The sequence below is a fragment of the Manis javanica genome, chromosome 1 (assembly GCF_040802235.1).
Source record: "Manis javanica isolate MJ-LG chromosome 1, MJ_LKY, whole genome shotgun sequence".
In the NCBI taxonomy this organism is placed as follows: domain Eukaryota; kingdom Metazoa; phylum Chordata; class Mammalia; order Pholidota; family Manidae; genus Manis; species Manis javanica.
In genome coordinates, this window is record NC_133156.1 from 14,659,147 (window position 1) to 14,682,185 (window position 23,039).

At 44.1% G+C, this 23,039-nt stretch overlaps 1 protein-coding gene across 8 annotated transcripts in view; it reads left to right on the top strand.

The window, feature by feature from the left end:
• MTUS2 (microtubule associated scaffold protein 2) overlaps positions 1 to 23,039 on the top strand; it is a 501,163-nt gene that overhangs the window by 140,671 nt on the left and 337,453 nt on the right. The window lies entirely within an intron of this gene.

The window sequence follows — 23,039 nt, forward strand, 5'->3', positions numbered from 1 at the left end:
CTTGGAAGGTGTCCAGGTTGGGAGGCCATCAGTTGGGAGGATGGGGCAGGAAGGGGAGCAGGCCTTGGGAGGGGGTAACAGTGGGCTCAGTCCAGAGCTAGTGATGGCTTGAGGTGTCCAGTGGATTATGGTTGTCATAGAATGATGGTGTCACAGAGAGATGTTACCTGATGCAGGATGCAGGAACTTACTGCATAGAGCAGAGTCCCTGGTGCATCTCCGGATGGCAGGACTAGTTTCCCGGCCTCAGGTCCTGGAGGGCAGCCCAGCAGCTGGGGCATCCACCTGATGACAGTGAAGATGCCACCCCGAGTACCCTGGAGAATGTGGCCATGGGCCTGCCACCTTGCCCAGTGTGAAGGGCTGGGACAGAACAATTCCTGAACGATGCCTGCCTGTGTGCCCTGATGAATCTCAGTCACATTCCCCAGCCTAGTCTCCCCTCCCAGGCAGGTCTCAACATGCCAGAGGTTTGTTTCTGCAGAGCCTGAGGCTCAGGTGGGAGGTCTGAGCTGGAGGAGTTTTTCATTATTGTCCCCTAGTTTGTAGTGGTGATAATAGTGACTAAATTCACTGCTGCTTATTTAGTGTTTGTCACTCCACAGCTGCTGTGTCCATAGGGAGCCTCTGGCCCCGTGTAACGATTACACTTAAAATTAATTAGCACTAAGTAAAATTAAAAATTCAGTTCTTTAGTCACACTAGCCACATTTCAGTGCTCAGGAGGCACCTGTAGCTAGGGGCTTCTGTATCAGGGCGCCCACACACAGGGCACTTCCATCCTCGCAGACGATGGAGCTCCACTCCTGAGCTTTGTACACACTCTCATGTGCTCCTAGAGGGGTTTGCAGTGGGAATATTATCCCCACTTTTAGATGAAGACGTTGGCACTTAGGCTGAATAATTGGCCCCAAATCACACACTCATACGTGACAGAGCTGGGAGTTCACACCCAGTCCCTCAGATGCCCCCGGAGCCCGAGTGACCCGCTGTGCCTGGACCTGCCAGCCTGTGGGTTGCGGGCACCATGAACATGCAGGGAGTCCCCCCTCACTGTGGACCCAGCGTGGAAGCCTGGCTGGAACAGTAGAGAAGAGGGTGAGTGGGGCTCAGTGCAGCAGGATGGAAAAATGCTGGGATTTCAGGGCTTTGAGAAGTGAGTGCAGAGAGGGGAGGAGGGCAGGAGACAGAGACAGTAGGTTGCAAGAGATGTGAGATCAATAGACACAGGAGCTTTTAGGGTTGAGGGGGCTTGGCCCTGTTGATAGATGTGGCAAAGCCCGTCTGTGGGAACCAGGCTGGGAGCTGTGGGGACGCTGGCAGCCCTGAGGTGCACCGTGCCTGCAGGGCCAGTGCCATGCTGTCCCAGGTGGCTGTTGCTGTGAGGCCATTATTAACTCTGCCAACAGATACCAGACTGCTAGACTTCTATGTGAATGTCCCTGACTATAAACACTAAAAAGAGCATGATTACTCCTTTCATAAAAAGCATATATTGTAGGAAAATGTGAATGTACCTAATGCCACAGAGTACACATTAAAGATAGTTAAAATGATAAATTCTATGCTCTTTATATGCTAATGCACACACACACACACACAAACACAAACACTATCCCGAGACCATCTTGGCACATAGGCTGTGAGTTTGTGACTTCTGGCCATGAGTGGCTCTGTATCTTGGCTGTGCAGTGGAATCCTACAGCCCAGACAATGCCCCAGAATGGTTGAGTCAGAGTATCTGGCGGTGAGACTCAGGCATCACAACTTTGCTTAGAATGAACCAGTGAATCCCATGTGCAATCAACGCTGAGAACGTCTGGTATAGAAGTTGGAATAATTGGAGGATAAAGACCCTGAAGGGACAGGAAGGAATAACATAAGAAGTCAGGTGTAGGGAACTCCTCTGCTTCTGGGTCTGTGGACAGAAGTAAGGATGTGTGTGTATGCAGGTTATGTTTAAAGTTGGGGACATGAGGCTGCTGATGTAAGAGAAGTGGAGACTTTCATTACGTCCCATACGTGAATCCAGCTCTTCCTCCGCCTCTCCGGTTGTGCGGTGGGATGCTGTATGCACCTGCAGGGCCTCATCATCCCATGGCTTTGTGTTTCTGCAAATTTGCTCCTCAGGAAGTGGTTTTGGACAAGTGTGTGGGAAAGGAAGTCACCTTACCTTTCAATGTCTATCCCCACTCCACCACAAATTACAGATTCATTTTGGAGAGAACAAAACAAGAGAAATGGATTTGTATACAGAGAGATTCATCAGTAAAAAGATTAAAGTCTCCATATACAAAGCCACTGACAAAGCTTTTAGTGGACTGAGCAAGTCCAAAGTATTTCCTGAATATGGACCGTTATTTCAAAAATATAATTATCAGTTTGGTACAAAAGTCCATGAATTGTCAGATACTCAAAGATGTTCATTAGAAGTAGGAAAAGATCTGAGGTGTTTCTCAGAGGGAGCATTTTTATTAAAGGGGAGTATATTTATGTGTACTAAAAATTAAAGAAGGTTTTGAATAATTCAAGGGGGGAAATGAAGTTGCATTTCCCCCTGAATCGAATGTAGTTTGCAGTGATATAAGCTTGTGCCTAAAATATTAGTTTAATATGAGAACAAGCCCCTCCAGCATGAAGATGTTGCTCATTCAGCCTGCCTTGTAATCAAAAGCAATTGTTTGTAAAAAAGCTTTGCAGTACTTTGATTCAATCAGTTTTGGACCAGATTCTAATCAAGAGATGCAAATGCTTTCTTGTCAACAGTTTCATCAGCTTAGATGTGTCTGTGGAGAGAGATTTATATTGATTCCCTGTAATCTAAGATGCTCTGTTGGGCATGTATTATAACTTTCTCGAGGCTAGGAGAGACCAGGCAGCTGTGATTCCGCAAGCTGGGTTAGCTGTTGGTTTGAGAAGAAGCCAGAGAATCTTGGCAGCCACAGGAAAGCCGTTGCTTGGTAATCGGGCCCTTTGGGGATGAATTCTCATCTTGCCTTAGACATAACCAGCGAAAGAAGCTTATGAAAATGAGCCCGAGATAGTAACACCTTTTCAGAAAAGGGATCGATGTATGAGGACATTTTAGGGAAGCACATGTGGTTCAGGCACATGGCTAAGAAAATTTTTAGAAATTGACCTCATTAATGGGGTCCATCACCAGCTTCCCACACCCAGGAAATAGCCCCCAGCAAACCCTTAAGCAGTGGCAAGGGCCAGGGGCATGGACGTGGAAGGCGCTTAGGCTTGGCTGTTGGTGATGGCAGTGGAGGAGTCATGGGGTGAGGGTTGGGTCTTCTGCTTTATCTGTGTGCCTGCAGGGCCCAGGCAGGGCATCCCCGTGTGGGTGTCTGGCTGGGACCACGAGGAGGAGGCATCCCCTCGTGCCTGCTGTCAGGCTGACAGTGTGGGCTGAGTGCTTCTCCCAGGAAGGGCGGCTGTGTGGGAGCTGCCCATGCCACGCTGCCCCTCTTCCAAGCGAAGTCAGGAATCTGGATGACTTAGGGAGAATTCCCTGATTTATGCTTGCTGATGAGCTTAAACCATCACATTGCGAGATAAATGAAACACCTCTGTAGGACAGAATCGGCCCATGTGTCGGCACCCTCTGTCCCCTGCCCTTCTGTCTTAACCAGCAGCTTTTGAAGAAGGAAGACTCCAGAACCTTCTCCTGCCTGTGAGGCATGGCAAACTCGCTGGGAGGGGTCTGGTGGTTCGGGGCTTCGGAGTGACTCAGTCAGGTGCCATTTGTTGACAGACTGCTGTGTGCCAGGCACTAGGTGTGCTGGGGGCCTGGAGGGTCTGGGCTGGGAATGGTAGAGGTGGGGTCCAGGTACAGGTCTGGGACTTTGAAAGGATCTATTGTGTTCATAGAAAATGTACTTCTGTGTGATAAGAGAAGGTTCATGTGGGGGAACGGGGGTCGGGGAGCAGGGGCTTGATATTGGAAAGTTAGACCATGGTTGTTGAGTGAAGTATGGGTGCACAGAGCACAACCCGAGTTCTTGAGCAGCCATCTGGGAATTCTCCAGACGTCATCGGGTGCCTGACTTCATTTGGAAGAGGGAGCAAACCTGGCTGCTCCCAGGCAGAGGAGCAAGAAGAGACGGGAGGGCCTGGCTACCAAGTCAGCGGGTGGGCTGCTTGCAAGGGCTGGTTCGCACATCCTCCTGGCATCACCTCTGTCTTGTGTCATGTGCCCTAGATTCGTAGTTCCAAGTGCGAGCAGCCACGTGACCAAGCTTGGCTTACTTCCCTAGAGAATGGGGGAGGAGGAGACCCCCTTGTTGTGTCTTTAATGGGATGGAGACTGTCTGCCTCTGCCAGGACTGACAGCATTGAGAATTACCCCAAAATAGGAAGTTGGCTTGGTTCCCGGCAGCCAAAAACAATGACAGGTATCCCTACCACAGTGTGGCTCAAACATTTTTGTGTGCAGCCCAGAAAGGATATACATGCATGTGCACACACTCGTAACTGAAAAAGTTTGCAGGAAATACTTGCTCATGGAAATGTGCCAAACCCATCCCTTCAATTCTCGTTTTTTTAAAATGTGGGTCATGACTCACAAAATTGATTCCAGTTTGAAAATCTTGCCCTACAGCGTTTTCTGTGTAGTATATTCAAAATATTCCCAATGAGTAGTTTTATGCACGGAACACTTATTTACAGATAGACAAACCTTTTTACAATTTTGGTCTTTCAATGACGGTAAAGTAGATCCTTGAAGAATGGCATTTATTACTTTGACAACAAAGTATGCAATAAAGAAAATAAAAATCTGTTGTGTAATGAAAAGCAACATTTCTACTTTCCAAACGGAATATCCAATTGCATCATCTGAAAGTATCTAATATAATAATTCCATATACATGTTTATATAGCTTTCTAGGAAAATGTAAATCAATGATAGTTGCTACGAAGTAGTGGTGTTTTAACTTTCAATCCCTATTAGGTAGGCATATTTCTTTCAGCAAGTATAACTGAGAACCTGCCCTGGGTGAGGTTGTTTGCCCGGTGTCAGGAAGAATACAGAGGTGAAATGGGCCAGGATCCTGGTCCTGAGGAGGTGAGCATCTAGCACAGAAGGGAGACGGGATGTAGAAAATAGTTGTACCAGGTAGAAAGTTTTAAGGATCATGAGAAAGGAATAAAGAAAGAACATAGGAATTCAGAGACGTGTGGGTGCCTAGTTTCTCATGGATGGTCTGTGGAACCCAGAAGGACATCACAGGGTAAGAGGGATTTCCTGTCCCCCGGTGTCCACCCTGGTGCAGGTGATAAGGCCCTGGGCATGGGCATAGGCTTACAGACCAAAAGACCTTTCTGCAGTGAGGATTGGGGGCTTAGTGCTTCTTTGTTCCTGCCACCCAGGTCACCTCTGCCCCAAAGTAGATTCTCAAAACATGGGTAATGAGTAAAAATATGGTCAGTGGTGAGAGTCACCCACAAGCATGGGGGTCGAGAGAGGTGGGAGCTCTGGCGGGGAGCAGAGTGCCCAGCCCTGCAGCCAGAGAGGGGCTAAAATTCACACAGACCTGGCTTCAGCGGCAGTGCCGACCCATTCCCCAATCAGAGTCACGTTTCATCTGTGATTCAGCAAAGGTTTTTTCGAGTGCCTGTTAATGTAAAAGGTCTAGTAAGGGATCTACAGATGCTAAACGGCAAGGAGTTGCCCTAAGGATCAAAGGTGTGGGGGGGTGGCTGGAAGGTGCGGGAGATGAGACATAGGCAGGAGTCACTGTGAGCAGTAAGGGCAGCGGGTAAGGGCTCTGAGCCGCGGACAGGCATGGAGGGTGCAGGCCCGCGGCCTCTGCCCACACCTGAGTGGAGAGGCCGGCTTTGGCAGCTGTGCGCAGGGCATATGGTCCATGTGCTATGATGCTCCAGCAGTGAGACCAAGGTCTTGCCCCCCTTCTTCCTAACCAAAGCTAACCTAGCATGTGGACTTAGTGGTACGTGGCGTTCATCAGAGTACTTCTGTGCACTGTTGAGACTGCTAAGCACAGAACCTGCTTTCCAGGATGATGCACTGTGGAGAGAATGGTGAAAGGAAGAGTATTATATTATCTGTTCTTTCAAAATGAAACAGTTGCCCTGTCCTGGCACTTAGTCCATAGTAACAGTTCTTTTCTTATCTGATTATAGTCAATCCTTTTAAAGATGAGATTCTGCCTGAGGGACACTTTTGCCAGTCCCTTACTGTATAGGGAGTTAGTCTCTGGGACAAGAACTAAATATTTATTCTGTGTTGATGAACTGTTCTAGAATGGAAGGTTCTAGAATGGAAGATTCTAGAATGGAGAGAAGTTCAAGTTCTTAGAGAAGGGTGATGACATACCAGAGATTAGGTGGCAGTCGGAGCAACTCCAGGTCTGGGGTTGAGGATGGGCAGAGCAAAGCGAAGGTCAGTGTGGAGGATGCACCAGGCTGCTGCAAAAGCTAGACATGGCACGAGCATATGCCCTGTGTGCTGATCGGTACAGGAAAAGCAAACAGAATGCATCCTTACCTGTGGGCACTACCCCTTCTACAGCCCAGTCAACGATGCAGCAATGAGACTGCAGCTAGTTTTTTAATGCAGTGCAGTAGTGCTACCATTTAATTAATCCCCACACATGTGATAGATGCGTTACGTACATTACCTCTAGCCCTCCCGACACCCCTACTCCTGTTTTAGGCTGCATTAAATGCCGGTGAGGAAATAGGAAGAGATGAGGGAGGGACTGAGGAGGATGGAGTCGGGATTCAAAGCAGAGGCACCACATTCCCTGTCCCTTACTCTAGGGGTCTGCCCTGGGTGATGGTGGGCCTAGGGCATTCTGAGAGGCCTAACAACAAGCAGGTGTTTGTTATCTTTCCAAGTAGTGATATGGGAGAAGGTGGGAGAGGGGTGCTCTGTCTTCTGGGTGTCATGATGTCTGATAGAACATGTTGTCTCATTCAGGAACATCCTGAGTTAGCACTCTAGGCAGTGGGGAAACTCTTACAATTTGATTCGTTTGTATCAAAATCTGTTGAGTCCATAATGAAATTGTGACTTTGTGTTCATTAAATCAGCTGAGCATTCCTTCAAAGTCCTCCTTCTGTTGAGCTTGGGGACAGAAGGAAAGGTGCCTGGACTCACCTGCTCAGGCCACTGGTGAATCTAGGGTAAGTTCTTCTCTAATAAAAACAGAAATAGGAGTATTTTTCCTCCTGCCCATTCAGCTGCAGACGTCTGGTCATTTCAGTGAGAACAGCCAATCCGCTGGGTTTCTGGGTGCTGCATACCATCTGATACAGGGGTTGCTTCTGATCCCTTAATTTTAAATTTAAACTGGAAAGTAGCTGTGCAGCTGTTTTTCATGAATGTGTAGCTTTAGTTCTTCTAGTAGCTTTTAGTTCTGTCTAAAAAGACATTTTTTAGTCTTCAGACATTGCTTCAGTTTTCTTTAAATATTCCATAAGAAAACAGTGGTCTAAAATTGTTTTACCTTTTATTATAGTGATAGAAGGCTTGTCACAAGAAACGACAGCCCTCTGCCCACCTTCCTCACCCCAAATCCTACTTCACAGACTGCAGATCCTTTGGCAGTTTTTTTCTGATATCTAGCTCCACCCTTCTGCGAACATGCTCTGTTTCTACTCTTTTCTGGATACCATCAATCAGTTCGTCATCACAGCAGCAGAGAGTCCAGCTCTCATGATGCACACGCTCTGTTTCCCTTTCCCCAGCCTTCCAAAATGTAGGTAAATCAGAACTACTTACATGATGGCATTACAGGAAATTTTCTAATGATCCCACTAGTGTACCATGGGGATGCATTTATTTTCTCACATAACTTTCTTTCCCCAAAACATGGACACATGCTACATGGAGCATTGCTAGTTGCTGCCTCACAGCCATTTCCTCTTTTTTCTTGCTTGGCTAAAGCCTGATTTTGTTCTGATGTCCAACTCCTTTGCCACTTGACTCAGTAACTCCTAATGATGCCAAGCCAGTCACCATGGCCCCATTGCCCTGCCCTGTGAGGGATGGGCTCCAGGGGTTGTGTCTGGGGAAGGTTTCTTAGTTCTTAGGGAGACAAACAAGGAAGAAACAGCCTCCCCTATCACTTGGGAAAAAAAGAGTTCCAAGAGCCTGCAGAACATTTACTAAACAAATACCCTAAAGTGGCAGGGCCACCAATTGCATGTCCTCACTGGATCTGTCTCCCGCACCCTTCTGTTCTGCTGCAGTCTGAATGGTGCGTCCTGGGGCCAGAAATCCCGCCATCTTAGATTCCCTGTCTTCACCTACATATTCATTCAGAGGAAGCACATTCTTTAGAGGTTTGAATTTATTGTATTGTGAAAATGAATTAATACTATATTCACACTTGATTTGATAGTTTAGCAAGATACAAAACTTTAGGTAAAATGATGATTTATTGGGAGTGTTACTATGCTTCCTGACTTCAATATTTGTTATTACTGTTCAGAAATCTGTTTCCAGGGTGATTCCTTTTATCGGTGATCTATTTCATCTTTTTGTAACTTCTCTTTATTCTTAGAGCACTGAAATTACATGACGTTCTGTCTTGCGATATGCCGATTTTTATTTTCTAGGCCATTGGTAGCCTTTCTAATCTGGAAACTTGTGTTCTTCAGTGTTAAGAATTTTCTTGCTCTGTTTCTTGAATAATTTCCTCCTTGTGTTTTCTCTGTTCTTTTTTTCCTGCATTTCTCCTAGAATTTAGAGTTCCTGCATTGATACACTATTTATTCTCGTTGTTGGCTTCTCCTTTTTTGGGGAGAGGTTTAGTTTCTGAGAGATTTCCTAGATTTTATCTTTAGAGTCTTCTATTGGTTTTTTACATTTTAATTGTCATTTTTAATTTTATGGGCACTCATATCTCTGAGGGAAATAATTAGAATTTTAAAATGTTTTCTTCAGTCCTTTAACTGGTGAATAGATAAACCATGGTACAGCTGTGCAATGGAATACCATTTAGCAATAAAGGGAACAAGCTATTGGTACATGTAATAATATAGATGAATCTAGAATGCAACATGATTTCTATATTAACAGTGTTAATATAAACATAGCAAATTAATTTTATTAATAAAATATTAATATAATGATGTTATTATCTAAATTCTTCCATATTAAGTTAAAGAAGCCAAACTTAAAAGGCTACATGCTTTATGATCATATAATATTTTGGAAATTGCAAAGCTATAGGGATGGCGAATAGATCAGGATTTGGTAGTGTTTAGTGATCACAAAGAGGCGACATTAGACAAGTTTTGGAGTGACGCAGGTGCTCTGTGTCTTGATTGTGTGGATGGTTACTCTCTGCATTTGTCAAAACTCAGAACTATCACCACAAAGAGTGGGTTTTATTACGTGTAAATTAAAACATAAATTTAAAAAAGGTTTTCTGTATTTTTAATGTCTTTTTTTTTATTTGAAGTCTTACGTGTTTGGAAATTCTTAGCTATTCACTCATATTTAGGAGTGATATTAGAATCCTAGGCATGTGTTACATGTTTCATGCCTGTGGGTAAAATTGCAATATTTCCAGAATCTCTCATCTGGCTTTAGTGTATCTCCATATCAACAGGTGTTTCCAAGGGGTGGAGAGAAGTAGTCCATCTCCATATCAGTGGGTAATTCCATGGGCGAGCAAGGGCTTATCTGCACCTGAGAGGCTGGGGGGAGGATTCGCTCTCTTCTGCTGCAGGAGGGGAGAGAGATGGAGGGTGACTACTTGTAAGCAATAAACAGGTTTTAAACTTTATTTCACCCTTTGGCTGATTTTTGTTTCAAAGGTATTTTTTCCCAGGATTTTCCCCCAGAGTTACAACACCTTTTCTCTAATTGAGATGTTGAGAATATGGGGAATGAAAAGCTATCAAATGTTTATACACGCACGTACTCACACACATGCGCCTACACAGACTTCCAAGCAAAGCAGCAGTTTATTTTCCTGTTTCCTAAGTTTCCTTTGAGTTTTCTTCTCCTTTTCCCTTGTCTTTTCTCCTCTAACCTCCTTGGACTCAAAATCTGGCCTTTGGGGGGTGAGTGGAGAATTTGTCTTAGTCTCTCAGCATTGCTTTATTTTTCTCTCATTAATCGGAGGACCTGGAGAGCAGGGGTACCACCTTCTTCCCTCTTTTGAGACAGCTTCCCAGGCTTCAGAGCTTTGCCTTCTCTGACCTGACCACTCCCACTAGCAGTCTTCCCTGGGGTCTGGCAGGACGCTACCACCAGCTCTCGGGCCCTCCCTCCGCTAGCCTGTCTGCCAGGTTGGGAGGCTCTGGCCCCCTCCTGGGGCGAGGCTTGCTTCTGACCGACGACTGCGTCATAGCTCCTACTGACACCAGAGAATGCTCTGGAGATTCTTCAAATGTCAAAGGATTCCTTGTTCCTCCTCCCCTGCAGAGCTGTCCATGTTCTTTAGTTAGGAAGAGCCCCTGACAGTAAGCCTGGCACAAGTTCCTCTGGTCGGGAGGTGGGGAGTCAGTACATACGTAAATGGCTAGTCCCAGAAGTCAGCCTTAGGATGCTGCCTGGGTCAGGGAAGTAGTCCTGGAACACAGATCAGAAGCCTTTCTAGAATTTCATGGTAGGCAGGGCAAATGGGCATCATTGCTGCCTTTTCCACACCTAAACACATGCACACATACACGTATAAGAGAATTTGATTGTGTATCATTAACTGAAAGTGACTAATTTGCTTTTTTAGTGGTTTTGTTTAAAATATAAGCATAAGACTCATGAATTTCCTTGAGAGTCTTTGATTAAAATGGATGTCTGGGTATCCTATTTAACAGTGACTTTCTAAGCTGTGATTTTAGGTATTTAAAACATGCCCATTCAATTCATACGTATTCATAGATTTGTGCTTTCCGGGAATGTTTGATTTTTTTGCTTGTGGGAGCTCTCTATTTCGATAATCAGGATGCATGGGGCCTGTGTCCCATCCCAGAAATGCTGGCAAGCCAGTTTTCCGCCCCAGGATTATAGATTGGGTGCTATTCAAGTACATGTCAACATGTTACTCTTTAAGAAAGCATTCTTGAATTTCTTGGGGAATGTATTTTTCACTATTTTTCTTCAAGTTTTGGTAAAAAGCAATATTACTCAATTTATCTCAATGGTATAGAAAAAACTAACCATTCTCCCCAGCATATATCATTTATTTTTTCTTCCACATTTCTAGGCCAAGTTGGTTCCTAACTAAGTAATCTGTTTTTTCCCTGTTCTGCTATCTCTATTTCTTTCTTTCTTCCTTAGAGATAAACACATAGCAAGTATGGTCATCCAAAACGACTCGTTCATTACATAGTATAACCGATGAACATACAGCAACTTAAAAAAATATATACCTTTCCATTTAGCTGGAAGTTCTTGCAGTTATCCTGCAGTTTATTCATTTGTTCCCTGGTTGTTATAAACTTTTTTGCTTGGGTTGCATTTATGGTGTCAGATATTAGTTTCATCCTTCTCAGTATCTAAATCATTCTACAGAAGAAAAGTTACATGCTTCTGATGGAAGATAAAAGAAATTCACCTTCCAGGAAAAAAGTGATTTGAAAGAGCCCTGTTTAGAGGGATCCAGTGCAGGCTTTTGAGCTGGAGGTGATGCTCACTTTATCCCGGGGGTGATGTTAGAAAGATCTCTTTCTTCTTCAGATAGCAGATAATCCCTGAGGTTAACAGCCTGCAGTCCTTCAGATAAGCAAGGGTCATGTGCCTCCTCCATCACGGATGCTGAAATGCATTCCCAGGGTCTAATGCAAACAGAGGATAGTAAAGGATGTACTGCTCACATGTGTCTATTGCTTTGAAATACACCCACTTGAGGAAGCCAGGCTGAGGGGACCTAGCAGAGGAATTTGAGCAAGAGCCCTTGATGCCCTCTCAGCTGGCATCACCCCCACGTCTGCAGCCTCCCTCCCCACCTGCTCAGATGGATTTAAGGATTCTCCCATTGCTGCTTGTCCCACCCACCCACATTGCAGCAGTGGGTCGGGTAGTAGGACTAGAGGTGGGATGGAAGGAGGAGCAGGTTTGTTGAAAACACTCACATCAGGCATTTGTACTCAGAAATAAAGAAAGGAATACATTAATGAATATTACAGTGTTAAATTAATACTTGGACAGGTAAATAAATAAGAGGAGCTGTTCTAAATCTAAAAAGGTAGATCCTCAGGAGCCAGACAGGAGGCACAGGCTATAAAACAACCAGGTTTGAGTTCATAGGTCAGAGAGCCCTGGAGAAGATGAATGCCTTGCAAACACTGAACTCAATTTTTAAAAAACTGCTGCACACTCCTACAACAAGACAATGACAAAACCCATGTCTGACCCAGCCCTTGGGATGCCAGTTAAAATGCCTATATGTAAATACAGTTCCTTTTCCATTAAGTCAAAAAGTGTGGGCTTTTCTGTAGATTCGAAATCCCTCTCTTTTTAGTCTCCTGCTAATAAAGACAAGCACATGAGAATGTCACCGGAAGGGTTTGAATCCTATCTAGTATTGCACAGATACAATGTTAGTCTTCAGTAACTTAGCTTTTCTAACCTGTCTCATGAAGCAATGGCAGAGAATTTATCAACAACTCTCAATGGTCCAATTCGGTTTGAATTTCGCTGATTTTTGAAACAACCAATCTTTTAACCTAGACAACCACATTTTTTACTTTGCCAAACAATAACTCTTGTTTTTCTGGTAAGCAGATAGGGAGTGCAAAGATAAGTGAAATCCACAGGTAATTCCTGGGTCTCATTTCCCTTATTATTTTGCCCCTTTCCTCATGAAATCCATTTTAGAGTAAGCAGTGTTTGATAGATTTGAGTTGCACGGTTATTTCTTTTCCATAGCACGGCACCACTGGGGGAATAAAAGGTAAAGGGATCATAAGAAGTGGGTAGCTGGGCAGAAAGGCAGACATACGAGTCCAGCATCACCTCCATTACCCAGGCCTTGAAGGATACGATACTTAACGGTATATTGGAGTTTTCGGGCGGCTGGCTGGAGTCTTTGTAAAATTACTACATACAGATCCACACACACACACACAGATTCATGTACACCAAATCCACTATGCAAGACAGGGCAAAGACCTCATTTTTCCCCAGCCCCTCAATTGGAATTTCTGCCTCCTTCTTGTCATATGGGTGCTTAGTATTTCTCCTTAACAGCATGTTAGAGTACACCCTGCCTTGGTCTTATTACCCCAGTTATTTGCTGCGTGTGTATTGTACCTATTTTCTCCCAGGAGATTCCAATTTCCCTGAGGGCTGGGACCTTTCTTTGGTTTATCTTTTCCTTCCTATTGTTCCTTGTATTGTGCTTTTTATCAGTCAATGCTCAAGAAATGGCATCCATCTCAGAGCCCTTTTGAGTCCTATCTCCAGGGCTCCTTGTTTCTCTAACCTTCCTGACACAGGGGCTGTTCCCGGGAGGCTGGGGTCTGGAAGTGGTCTGTGAACTGGGCATTAGGAGCCCAGCCCCCACCCTGCTTGACAGGCCTTAGCTGTGGGATTTGGTGCGGATCAAGGAGTCTCTCTAGGCCGCACTTTCTTCATATAAAATAAAAAGGTTGAACTAATTAGTGTCTCAGTTCCTTTCCACCTCTAATGCTCAGTGATTCTGATTAATATATGCTCAGCAAGGCATTGCCCAGAGTGCTCGGTAAATGAGGAAAGATTCAATTGTGCTGCCATGTTAATGAATTCAACAAATACTATTATTGAGTGCCTGCAAGGCGTTGGATGCTGTTCTGGTCACTGGGGATCGGTGGTGAGCAAGGCTTATACGACCCTTATGCTCACGGAGCTTCTGTTCCACTGGGAGAGGAAGGCAGTGAACAGGTGAACAAGCACATAGACTGCCTGGGGGAGAATCACAGGGGCTGTAACTGCGGACGAGGATGGACAGCAGGAGAGCCTGCCTGGGGCAGGCACCTCTAAGCTAACCCTGAAGTGTAAGAAGGTCCAGCCAGCCGCCCAGTGTGCGAAGCAGCTGTAACAGCAATGCAGCGACAGTAGCTGCTCAGAGAGACGCAGGTGGCAAGAGCAGAGGGCAAGGGAGGAGAGAGGAGGGAGGGGAGAGGGGTTTCCCAGGGCCAGGCAGGGGAAAAGGCTCTTTAGAGATGCAGGAGTGGAAGCCAGATGCGATGGGAGATTTGTAAGTGCTTACGTGGGAGAGGATCGGCATGGAGAAAAGTGGACGGGCCGGTGGTGAGCTTTGGAAATCCATCTGGGAGCCCTCGTGGATGGATGGGATGGAGTTAAAGGAAAGCAAAGGGCCAAGGAAGCCTCCTAGATTTCCAGCTTTGGTGATGAGGTAGACTGTGGCACTAATAATCCAAGTAGGGGAGGGCTGGGGACTGATGGTGTGACAGGGGCAGTAGACAAGAGATCTTTTCTCTGGCCTGAATTCCCTGGAACAGGTCCATAAAATTCTAATATCTCATTTTCTCCTGATTAAAAAGTCTGAATTCTGGAAATAGCTTGTCTCCCACGTTCGCCATTAAAAATAATAGTTAAAAATAGTTTCACTTCTGAGATATGCAGTATGAAAGAAGTACAAATAGCCAAACATCACATGCAATGACGAATCACCTCAGTAAAGTAATAGCATGATTAAATAATATGATTTTTTAACCTATCAACTTTAAAAATTGATGATTCCGTAGAAGCTTAGCATGGAGGCTTAAGAGCATGGGCTGTGGATTCCAATTCCAACACTTCCTTTCAGTGGTTAACTTCTCTGCCTTAGTTTCTTTATCTGAAAAATTAAGGTAATATTTAGCTAGAGGATTGTTGTATGGATTCAATTCCATAAAGCACTGAAAACAGCCCCTGGTAATGGCGAATGCTAGTCAAGTGTTGGAAATAAATTCCTAGTGTTGAGTAAACTTTGTCCAATTAAGAAATGAAATTGAATTCCTACTGTGTGCCAGCTACTAATCTAGGCTTGAGAGCAGAGTGGGTAACAGAGGAGGAGGTACCTGCTCACTTGAAGCTTATAGGGATGATGGGAGGCAGAGAATAAACAAGCAGACAAGCGCTGAATTAGATGGTCTTGGGTGGTGGGAAATGTGTTCTAAACAGGATGACTATAGGTCCAGTTTATGTTTGACGTCTTGGCATTCTGTCTGGCTTAGGGTTTTTGAACTCTGAAAAGTGTTCCAGTTTTATACAAAAACTTTCACATGAATGTTTGCAGTAGCTTTATTTATAAATGACAGAAACCTGGAAATAACTTGAATGTGCCTCCACTGGCTAATAGATAAGTTGTGCTATGCAGTATAGAGCCTTAATTAGCCATAGCAGGAGTGCAGTACTGATAGACACATCACCAGTGAGTCTCAGATGTACTGTGCCAGGTGAAGAAGCTAGACACAGAGTCTGCACTTTGTATACTTAACATTTAAGTGACATTCTGGAAAAGGCAAAATTATAGGAAAATTGGTTGCCCGGGGCTGAAGTCAGGGAAGGGTTGACTTACAAAAGGGCTTGGGGTCCCCAGTTTTGGGATTCATGAAACTGTCCTGTATCTTGATTGCGGTGGTGACGATCACAAGACCACATATGTTCGCCAAACTGCAGAACTGTACAGTAAAAAGGGTGATTTACTGTGATGTAAATTATTTACATTTACTGTATATAAATTATACTTTAATAAAAAACTGTTCCTAAGCAAGAAAAAATTGCCCCATTTGAATGATCTGGCATTCTAGTTATGAAGAATTTTGAACGAGAGGAGATGGAGCAGGAATTAGAGAAAAAGAGTTGTTTAGAATTGAAGATTGACACTTTTTTCTTGAGGGCAACAGGTATTTATTCAGCAAATATGTATAGGGCTTCCATTATGTGTATTAACATGCAAATGTGCATACCTGTTGACATAGTGATTCTACCTTTTGGACTATCTAAGGAAATAAAAGGTGCAGCAAAGATATGGCAGTTTTCTGTGAAGAATTATTTTAAAAGGCAAAAACTGAAAACCTGAAGTTTGAGAATAGGGACCTTGGCAGGAAAATTATAATAAAACTGACCATTTACATGAGAGGTGTCCCTTACATGTAAAGTAAAAAACTGGAGTTACAGAACTGATCCTCTTGAGTTAAAAAAAAAAAATCTGGGCTACTGTGCATCAAACTGTTTTTGGAGTGAAAGCAGAGAACTTTGGTATATTTTTACTTTTATTTATACAATGAAGATCCTTTTTTTTTTTGGTAAGTGGCAATGGAGGTATTTCTCTTTTGGGAAAAAAATCATTCAAGACAAAAACAAAGCAAAATAAATATTAAGTATAAGAGGCAAGCAGTGAATGCCCTGTGTTTTCCAGGGAAAAGTCTGTCCTGGGAGGAAAGAGTTATTTTTTTTATCGAATGCATTTTGTTGGAAGATGCAGTGAGACTTCTTTGGGGGAAGCATGCAGTATTTTACTGGAGAGAGTTTAAATATCGATTAATATACTATTTGGCTTAAATATCAGATTGGTCTAACCTACGAAAAGTCAAACTACCTCTTTCTGGTCTTCTACAAAGAGGGAAATTACAGCATTTCATTATGTGTATATTCTTCTTCACCCTTTTTACTTGAGGTAAAGTAAAAATAAAATAGCCTCTGCTACCTAAAAAAAAGATACTCTTTATGAACATAGTCCTGTTTATGTATTAGAATGAAATGTGCCATACCACTCATGTGATGTTCATAGACAAGAAGAGGAAAGTAGGTTCTAGAGATCTGCTATGTTATTTTATTTGGTCTACTTTCTCAGAATTCAGCACCACAGATAGCTACAACATCCTTCAACATACCCTCACCATTCCCGCAACCAGTAATTCAGTTTTTAGCCACAGTGTATGAAACCTAACTTACAAAGTTCATTTAGTCTGCAGCGCATCAAGATTTAGACTACCTATAACTGTGCCAGTTGAGGACAAACATATACGACATTATGAAATAGGACCAAGAATATGGCTTTTCCTAGGTAATTAAGATTGCAGAAAACACAGAAGAATGTTTCCCATGAAACTTACTAAAGCAGATGATTACGTTGGCCTGTATGCAAATGTTTGCAAATAACTTCATATAAAATAATCCTATTAAATGTGGTGGGACATTAAAGACCCCAAATATATGCTCAATAAAATTGTCAACTAAAATTTGGAAGCTGGAATTTTGATTTTTTTGTATTATTGTAGTTCCCATGAAGTTTCGGGTTCATTTCCCATACATTTTTCTGTATCCTAAAATACCTCTGAAGGGTAATTTACTGCATGATAGGAGTTGCAGCTGGAGCTTCTTTGGCAAATATGTCTTATTAAGTCAGATGGAATTGCATTTACAGTCAAAGCACAGTGCTTGAATATTTATGTGAAAATTCACAACCGATAAAGCATTCCACAGCAGACCTGGCAGCTAAGGAAGGCTGTACGACAATATTTTTCAATCTCTTCAAACACATGTCCCCTTTTAATAGCATAAGAATCCTCCAAACTTCCTTTAGTTTATATATTTTCCAATTAAATTAAGTATTACGACAAATATAAATCAAACAATGATGATCAGAATGCATTTTTCTGTATGCCCTCCCCTGGATATTATGGTACATCTCTCCTGGGGTCAGGGGAGAGGATGCCTAGCAAGATACCCAGTTGGGAAGGGTGGCCTTATAATCTCCACCTTAAAAGACTGGGAGAAAAAGAAAAGAAGAGCCTGTGCTGTATTGAAAGTAGTAAAACCATTTGCCATGTCAGCCCAAGTTGGAAGGAAATGGCCATGTCCCAAGAGCCCACAACGTGCAAAGTACGTCCCAGACGCTGTGTGGGAAAAGAGGTATCTGAGCTATTAACCTACAACCTGGTGAACACATAGTAATAAAGGAAATAAGACACACATAACTGTAATAGAAGACACACTTAACTGTAATAAAATAAGATTATATAACTGTGATTTTTAAAAAACCAAGACAGTGCCAAAAGGAAAGATCTGGGGGTTTAGGACATGGAGAGACAATATCTACCCCCAACCCCTTCTCTACCTTTTATTTGGATGGGTCAGGGTGGGGAGGCATTTTACTGGGTGGGTGTGTTCTAAGTAAAAGGTAGAAGGGGATTAAGTCTGGAAACATACATGATTCCAGTGCTCATCAGACCTTGAATGTCAAGCTGGGTCTGGATGTCACCTGTCATTCAGCCAGGTTAATTCACAGTTATGTTGGCGGATGGCGCAGAGATGGTGGATCTACTGAGTTACCGTCATCTGAGAATGCCCTTCATGCTGCCCTGGACAGAACAAACAAGATAGATGAAGCCCAAGATAGACGAAGGGATTACATGAGAGCATCTAGATGCTATCAGCCCACTTAATTGTATATGCAGTCAGCTGAGAAAGTTCAAGATGAGATGGTCAAACCATTATCAGTGATGGGAACTGGGGAGAGGTGAGGATGTGTCTGATTAAAGATGGGCAAAGACAGTTTTGTTTGTTGGCAAGGAGAGGATGCAGTGAGCCTGATGCTGAACCCAGACTGGATTTTAAAAAGCATTCGTAGGTGGTGAGTTATGAGCGCTGAGAAAAGTAAACAGCGGTCCTTAGGGGAATGCTGGGTAAGTGTGTAGAACAAGTTGTGGCTGAACAACTTCATTTGTTTTCTTCACTTTCATTTTCTTTTTATTTTGGGTGAAAGATGCTGTTATAATTATTTCAAGCAACACATTTGATAAAGTTTCTCCTCTTCTAACATTCTTGTGGCCAAGGTGGGGATGTGCCCAGTGACTACAGGGCCTATCGGGGGGAGGCATGCCCATGTGAGTGTGCCCGCGGGGTGTGGTAAGCAGAGGACCACCGTTGGCGACTTCTCCTGGCACCAAATGCTGCTGCCGTGCCCCCTGCCCTGTTCTGTTGGCATTGGCATCAGTGAAGTGAATGATAACGTGGAAGACATGCTTACCTCTTAGAAGATGGTATGAAAAGAGAATGGCTTGCAAATACTTTGGATGAAAAACTAAGGGTGGGCCTAAAATGTTTTAAATAGGGTCACAATGGACCTAGACCAGCACAAGGAAGTTCAAGGGGTATATTTTTATGGTCCTACCCTGGGTGCTAAAAGCCAGTGACAGGCTTCTAGCATTGAGTCAGTTTACAAGTAGCTCATTAGTAGTTTGGCATTTTAATTGATGAGATGGAATTAACAGGATGATTATGTGCCCACAAAGGGGTTACTCTTAGACTGCAGGGTTGGAGGTAAAACTAGGGGAGTGGAAGCCCAGCTTCCACCTGGGCGTGGGTGCTGCCCCCAGGACGGCCGTGCACACTGTTGGAGAGGGCCTTCGGCTCCCTGGTGTGTGTGCTCAGACGGTGAGAGATTCCAAAGGCCGCCCCGACACTTGGGAGAATCTGAGTTCTTTAACGAGGAGGATAGGTTTGGAGGACGAAGGGAGTGTAACAGTTCTTTATAAATCCCTGACTGGTTGTCCAGTGGAGGGATTCATTGTTCTGCCCTGGAGAGGCGGATCCCGGCTCTGGGCTGCAGACCGGGGCCCTGGGGCACAGTGGGCTGTCTAGAGAGCTGGTGGGTTTCCCGATGCTGGGTCTGCCCCCTCGCATAAGGGGAGCTACTTTGAAGATTATGAAACATCACATAGGCCATGAACCTAGATCTTTAAATTCTTTAAAAGATCTAGGACTTAATGGATATTTTCCCAAGATGAAATGCCCTTTGCCTCTAAGGTCATCATCCGTGCCTTCTTACAGTCATGGATGTGAAACACAGAAAGGTACGTCCCTCGCCTGGGAAAACACACTTGATGCAGCAGGTGAGCGCGGTTGCATTTTTGCATTTTTTTTGTTTAATCGCACCCTGCTGTACATGACTCTGAATTTATATGATCCTGTTTTATATTTGAGAAAAAATGTTTATCAAAGTAGGGTACCCTGGATTGAAATTCAGATCCAGAAAAACTCTTTCTCATATTGACACTGTGACGGACTTTGGCAGAAGGATGAGCCCTCGTCGGGGGTGCTGTGCAGACCAGGCCAGAAGGGGAGGAAGCAGGACACCTCGCCTCCTGTACTGAATTTTGCCGTCTGTATTTGAGCAAGGTTTTTCAATTTGCTTTTCCTGTCTCGTGGGCGCTTTCTCTCCTTGTTTGGCTTCTGGTTTTGCTTTTTTTTATTCTTCTTGTGATGGTGGCTTTTCCTTTTATTCTGTGCAGTTTCCCCGGTAGGCAGCTTGCCTTCTTACAGCTTCTACTTTCCATGTGGACCTTACGTTCCCATCTCCGTCTCTGCCCTGCCTCTTCCAAGCTGTGTGAACTTGGGGGGACTGCTACCCTCTCTGTGCTTTCATTTCTTTACCTGGAGAGAAAAAAAAAAAAAAGAAAGCAAGGGGTTGTTAAGATTTATCTCTGGAGGCCATTATGCATATTAAATAGCTTAACTTAAAATGAAAAGTCAAATAAAATCAAGTTATAATTAAAAAATGCAAATGTACAGACACATGCCTTGTCCTTGGCCTCTAGGAGGTTCTGCCTTTTCATCTCCTTACCAATGAATGACATTTTATGAAAATCTTGACACAGACGAAAAACATCTATTACAATGAAAATGCAACCCTTCCTAGCACGACGCCGGCCTGATGCCTGTTGGCCCTCCTGTAGTCCTGCCGCGGGCTGTGCTGTCCGATGCTCCGGATTTGTTCATCGCTGTTGAGGAGGAGAACTCATTTCTTTCTTTCTCCCACTTTGACAATTCAAAGATGGCTCTCGGTTTCCTGCTTACAATTCTGTCCACAGAGAATCAGAAATGCTCCTTGTCCTTGGACGGCCCATATGCGCGGAATTTCTTGCTCTCCCTGACTTTCTGGGGCACCTGTTCCCCGACTAGAGAGCACAGTGTCCTTTTAAATGGCTGTCTTACCGACTTGCCTACATGCTTCATGTATGTGTGCCCGGAGGACATGTGCATCTTCAAGGAAAACATGTTTAAAATTTAATAAGAAAATGTGGGCTCCCTGGGAATCAATCCCCTCCTCATCAGGGACCTGAGGTGAGGTGAGAGCGCAGGCCCCCTGCTTAGGCTTGGGGGCCGTATTGGGGTAAGGCCGGCCCCGGGGTACCGCTAGCTGGCTTACTGAAGCCGGGCCTGGAAGAGGCTAGAGAAGGAGGAAAAGAATGTGGGGGGCAGAGACAAGATAGTGGGGGGCATGAACACTGAGTGGGACACAGGAAGGACAGAAGAGCAGCATGGCGGGGAAGGGGCGGCGCCTGAGGCACAGGGTGTGCGCGGGGCTGGGGGGCTGGGGCTGGGTGCCTGGGGTGGGGGGGGAGGAAGGGAAGACCCAGATCAGGATGTTCATGTGTCTGGGGGTGATGGGGAGAAGGGCCAAGGAAAAGGAGAAAAGCGAAGAAAAAGCTGGTAAAAGGTGATCTCATTTATGTAACACATACATATGTAATAGACACAAAATAAAAGGAGAGCTCTATTAACTGAGTTTTTAGGGATGCCCGTGGTAGGTTGTCAAGTGGAAAATGAATTTAGGAATGTAGGGAGTTGGGGTGGAGAGGGGTGCGAAGGGAGCTTCAAGTCATCAGTGATTTTTCAGCCCTTGATTCTCAGGCATTCACTATGTTAATTTGCTTTATAACATACACATATGTGTGTCTATATGTACATATACATGGATGTGTATGTGTGTTTGTGTACACTCATATTCTCTTGAATACATGAAATAACATATTAATGATGAAGGGAAGACAAGTGGGTTGCCGTGTAACCTACTTCAGTAGAAATGTAATGCCAGCCTCCCAGGAGGTGTGTACATGTGAACGTGTGTAGGTTTGTAGGGGTGAGGAGAAAGGTGCGGAAGCCTGGTAACTTTGAATCCCCACTGGGGGATCTGGGGTGGAGCACGACCTTGTTCCCTTTCAATGCTCCCATCCCAGTGCCCAATAAAATGCATCCGTAGTAATGCATAAAACAGTGTTAGCCTGGAATTGAGTGGTTTAGTGATGATCTACGAGTCCATTTTGATAGAAATTTAGATTCTGTATTAGATTTCAAGCTCTGTGAGGTCATAAATCACATGGATGTTCATCATTCATTCATTCATGCTACAAACACATATTAAGTGCCTGGAGCATAGGCTAGGCATTGAATGACATTTTCTTCAGTGTCTAGCCCTGAAGAAAGGTTTTTTTTTTTTCAAGTAAAAATATAGGATATTATGAAAGTTCATCACAGAAGGACCTAATCTAGTCTAGTGGGTCAGAAAGCCTTCCTGGAGGAAGCGGCATTTGTGCTGCAAACTGAGGAATACCAAGGAGTTATTTGGGGATGTTGGGGGACGATGCCACAGTCTACACAGCTGGAAGCGTATGTGCAAAGGCCATGAGACAGGGAAGAAGGCACAGGCAATGGGAGGAGGGAGGGCACGAGGATGCGTGGTGGGGATGAGGCGAGAAAGGTGTGTTGAGTCTGGATCATGCAGCCCTGGAGGATGTGATAGAATTTCCTCCAAATTTTTGTTTTGAAAATTTTCGAGCCTACTGAACAGTTGGTACACACATGTATTTTTTTCTTTGCGGAACCAGTGGAGAGTAAGTCACAGACAACACGTCCTGTTTAAAAGAAAATTATCTTCCAGGAACAAAGAGTATCTCTGATACAATCATGCTACTGTTATACACCCAAGAAAGTTCACATTGATACAATGCCTTTGCCTAATATACAGTCCATATGGAAATCTCCATCCCAATACTGTCTAATGCCTTTGCTAACTTAAAGAAACTAAGGTCCAGTCAAGATTCACATATTGTATGTAGATATCCATTGGCATTTTGGGGCAAATTCAGGCCAATGATTTGGAAAATACACCTCAGTATAAATTTGATTATTTCCTCATGATTAAATTCAGTTGGAACATTTGTGGGGTGAATAGCACATAGGTGATGTGAGGCCCTGAGAATTACCCAACATTGGGAGCACCTGATGTCAGTTTCCAGATGCTGAGCTCCTCCGTCACTCTGTTAATGTGGTATCCACTGGA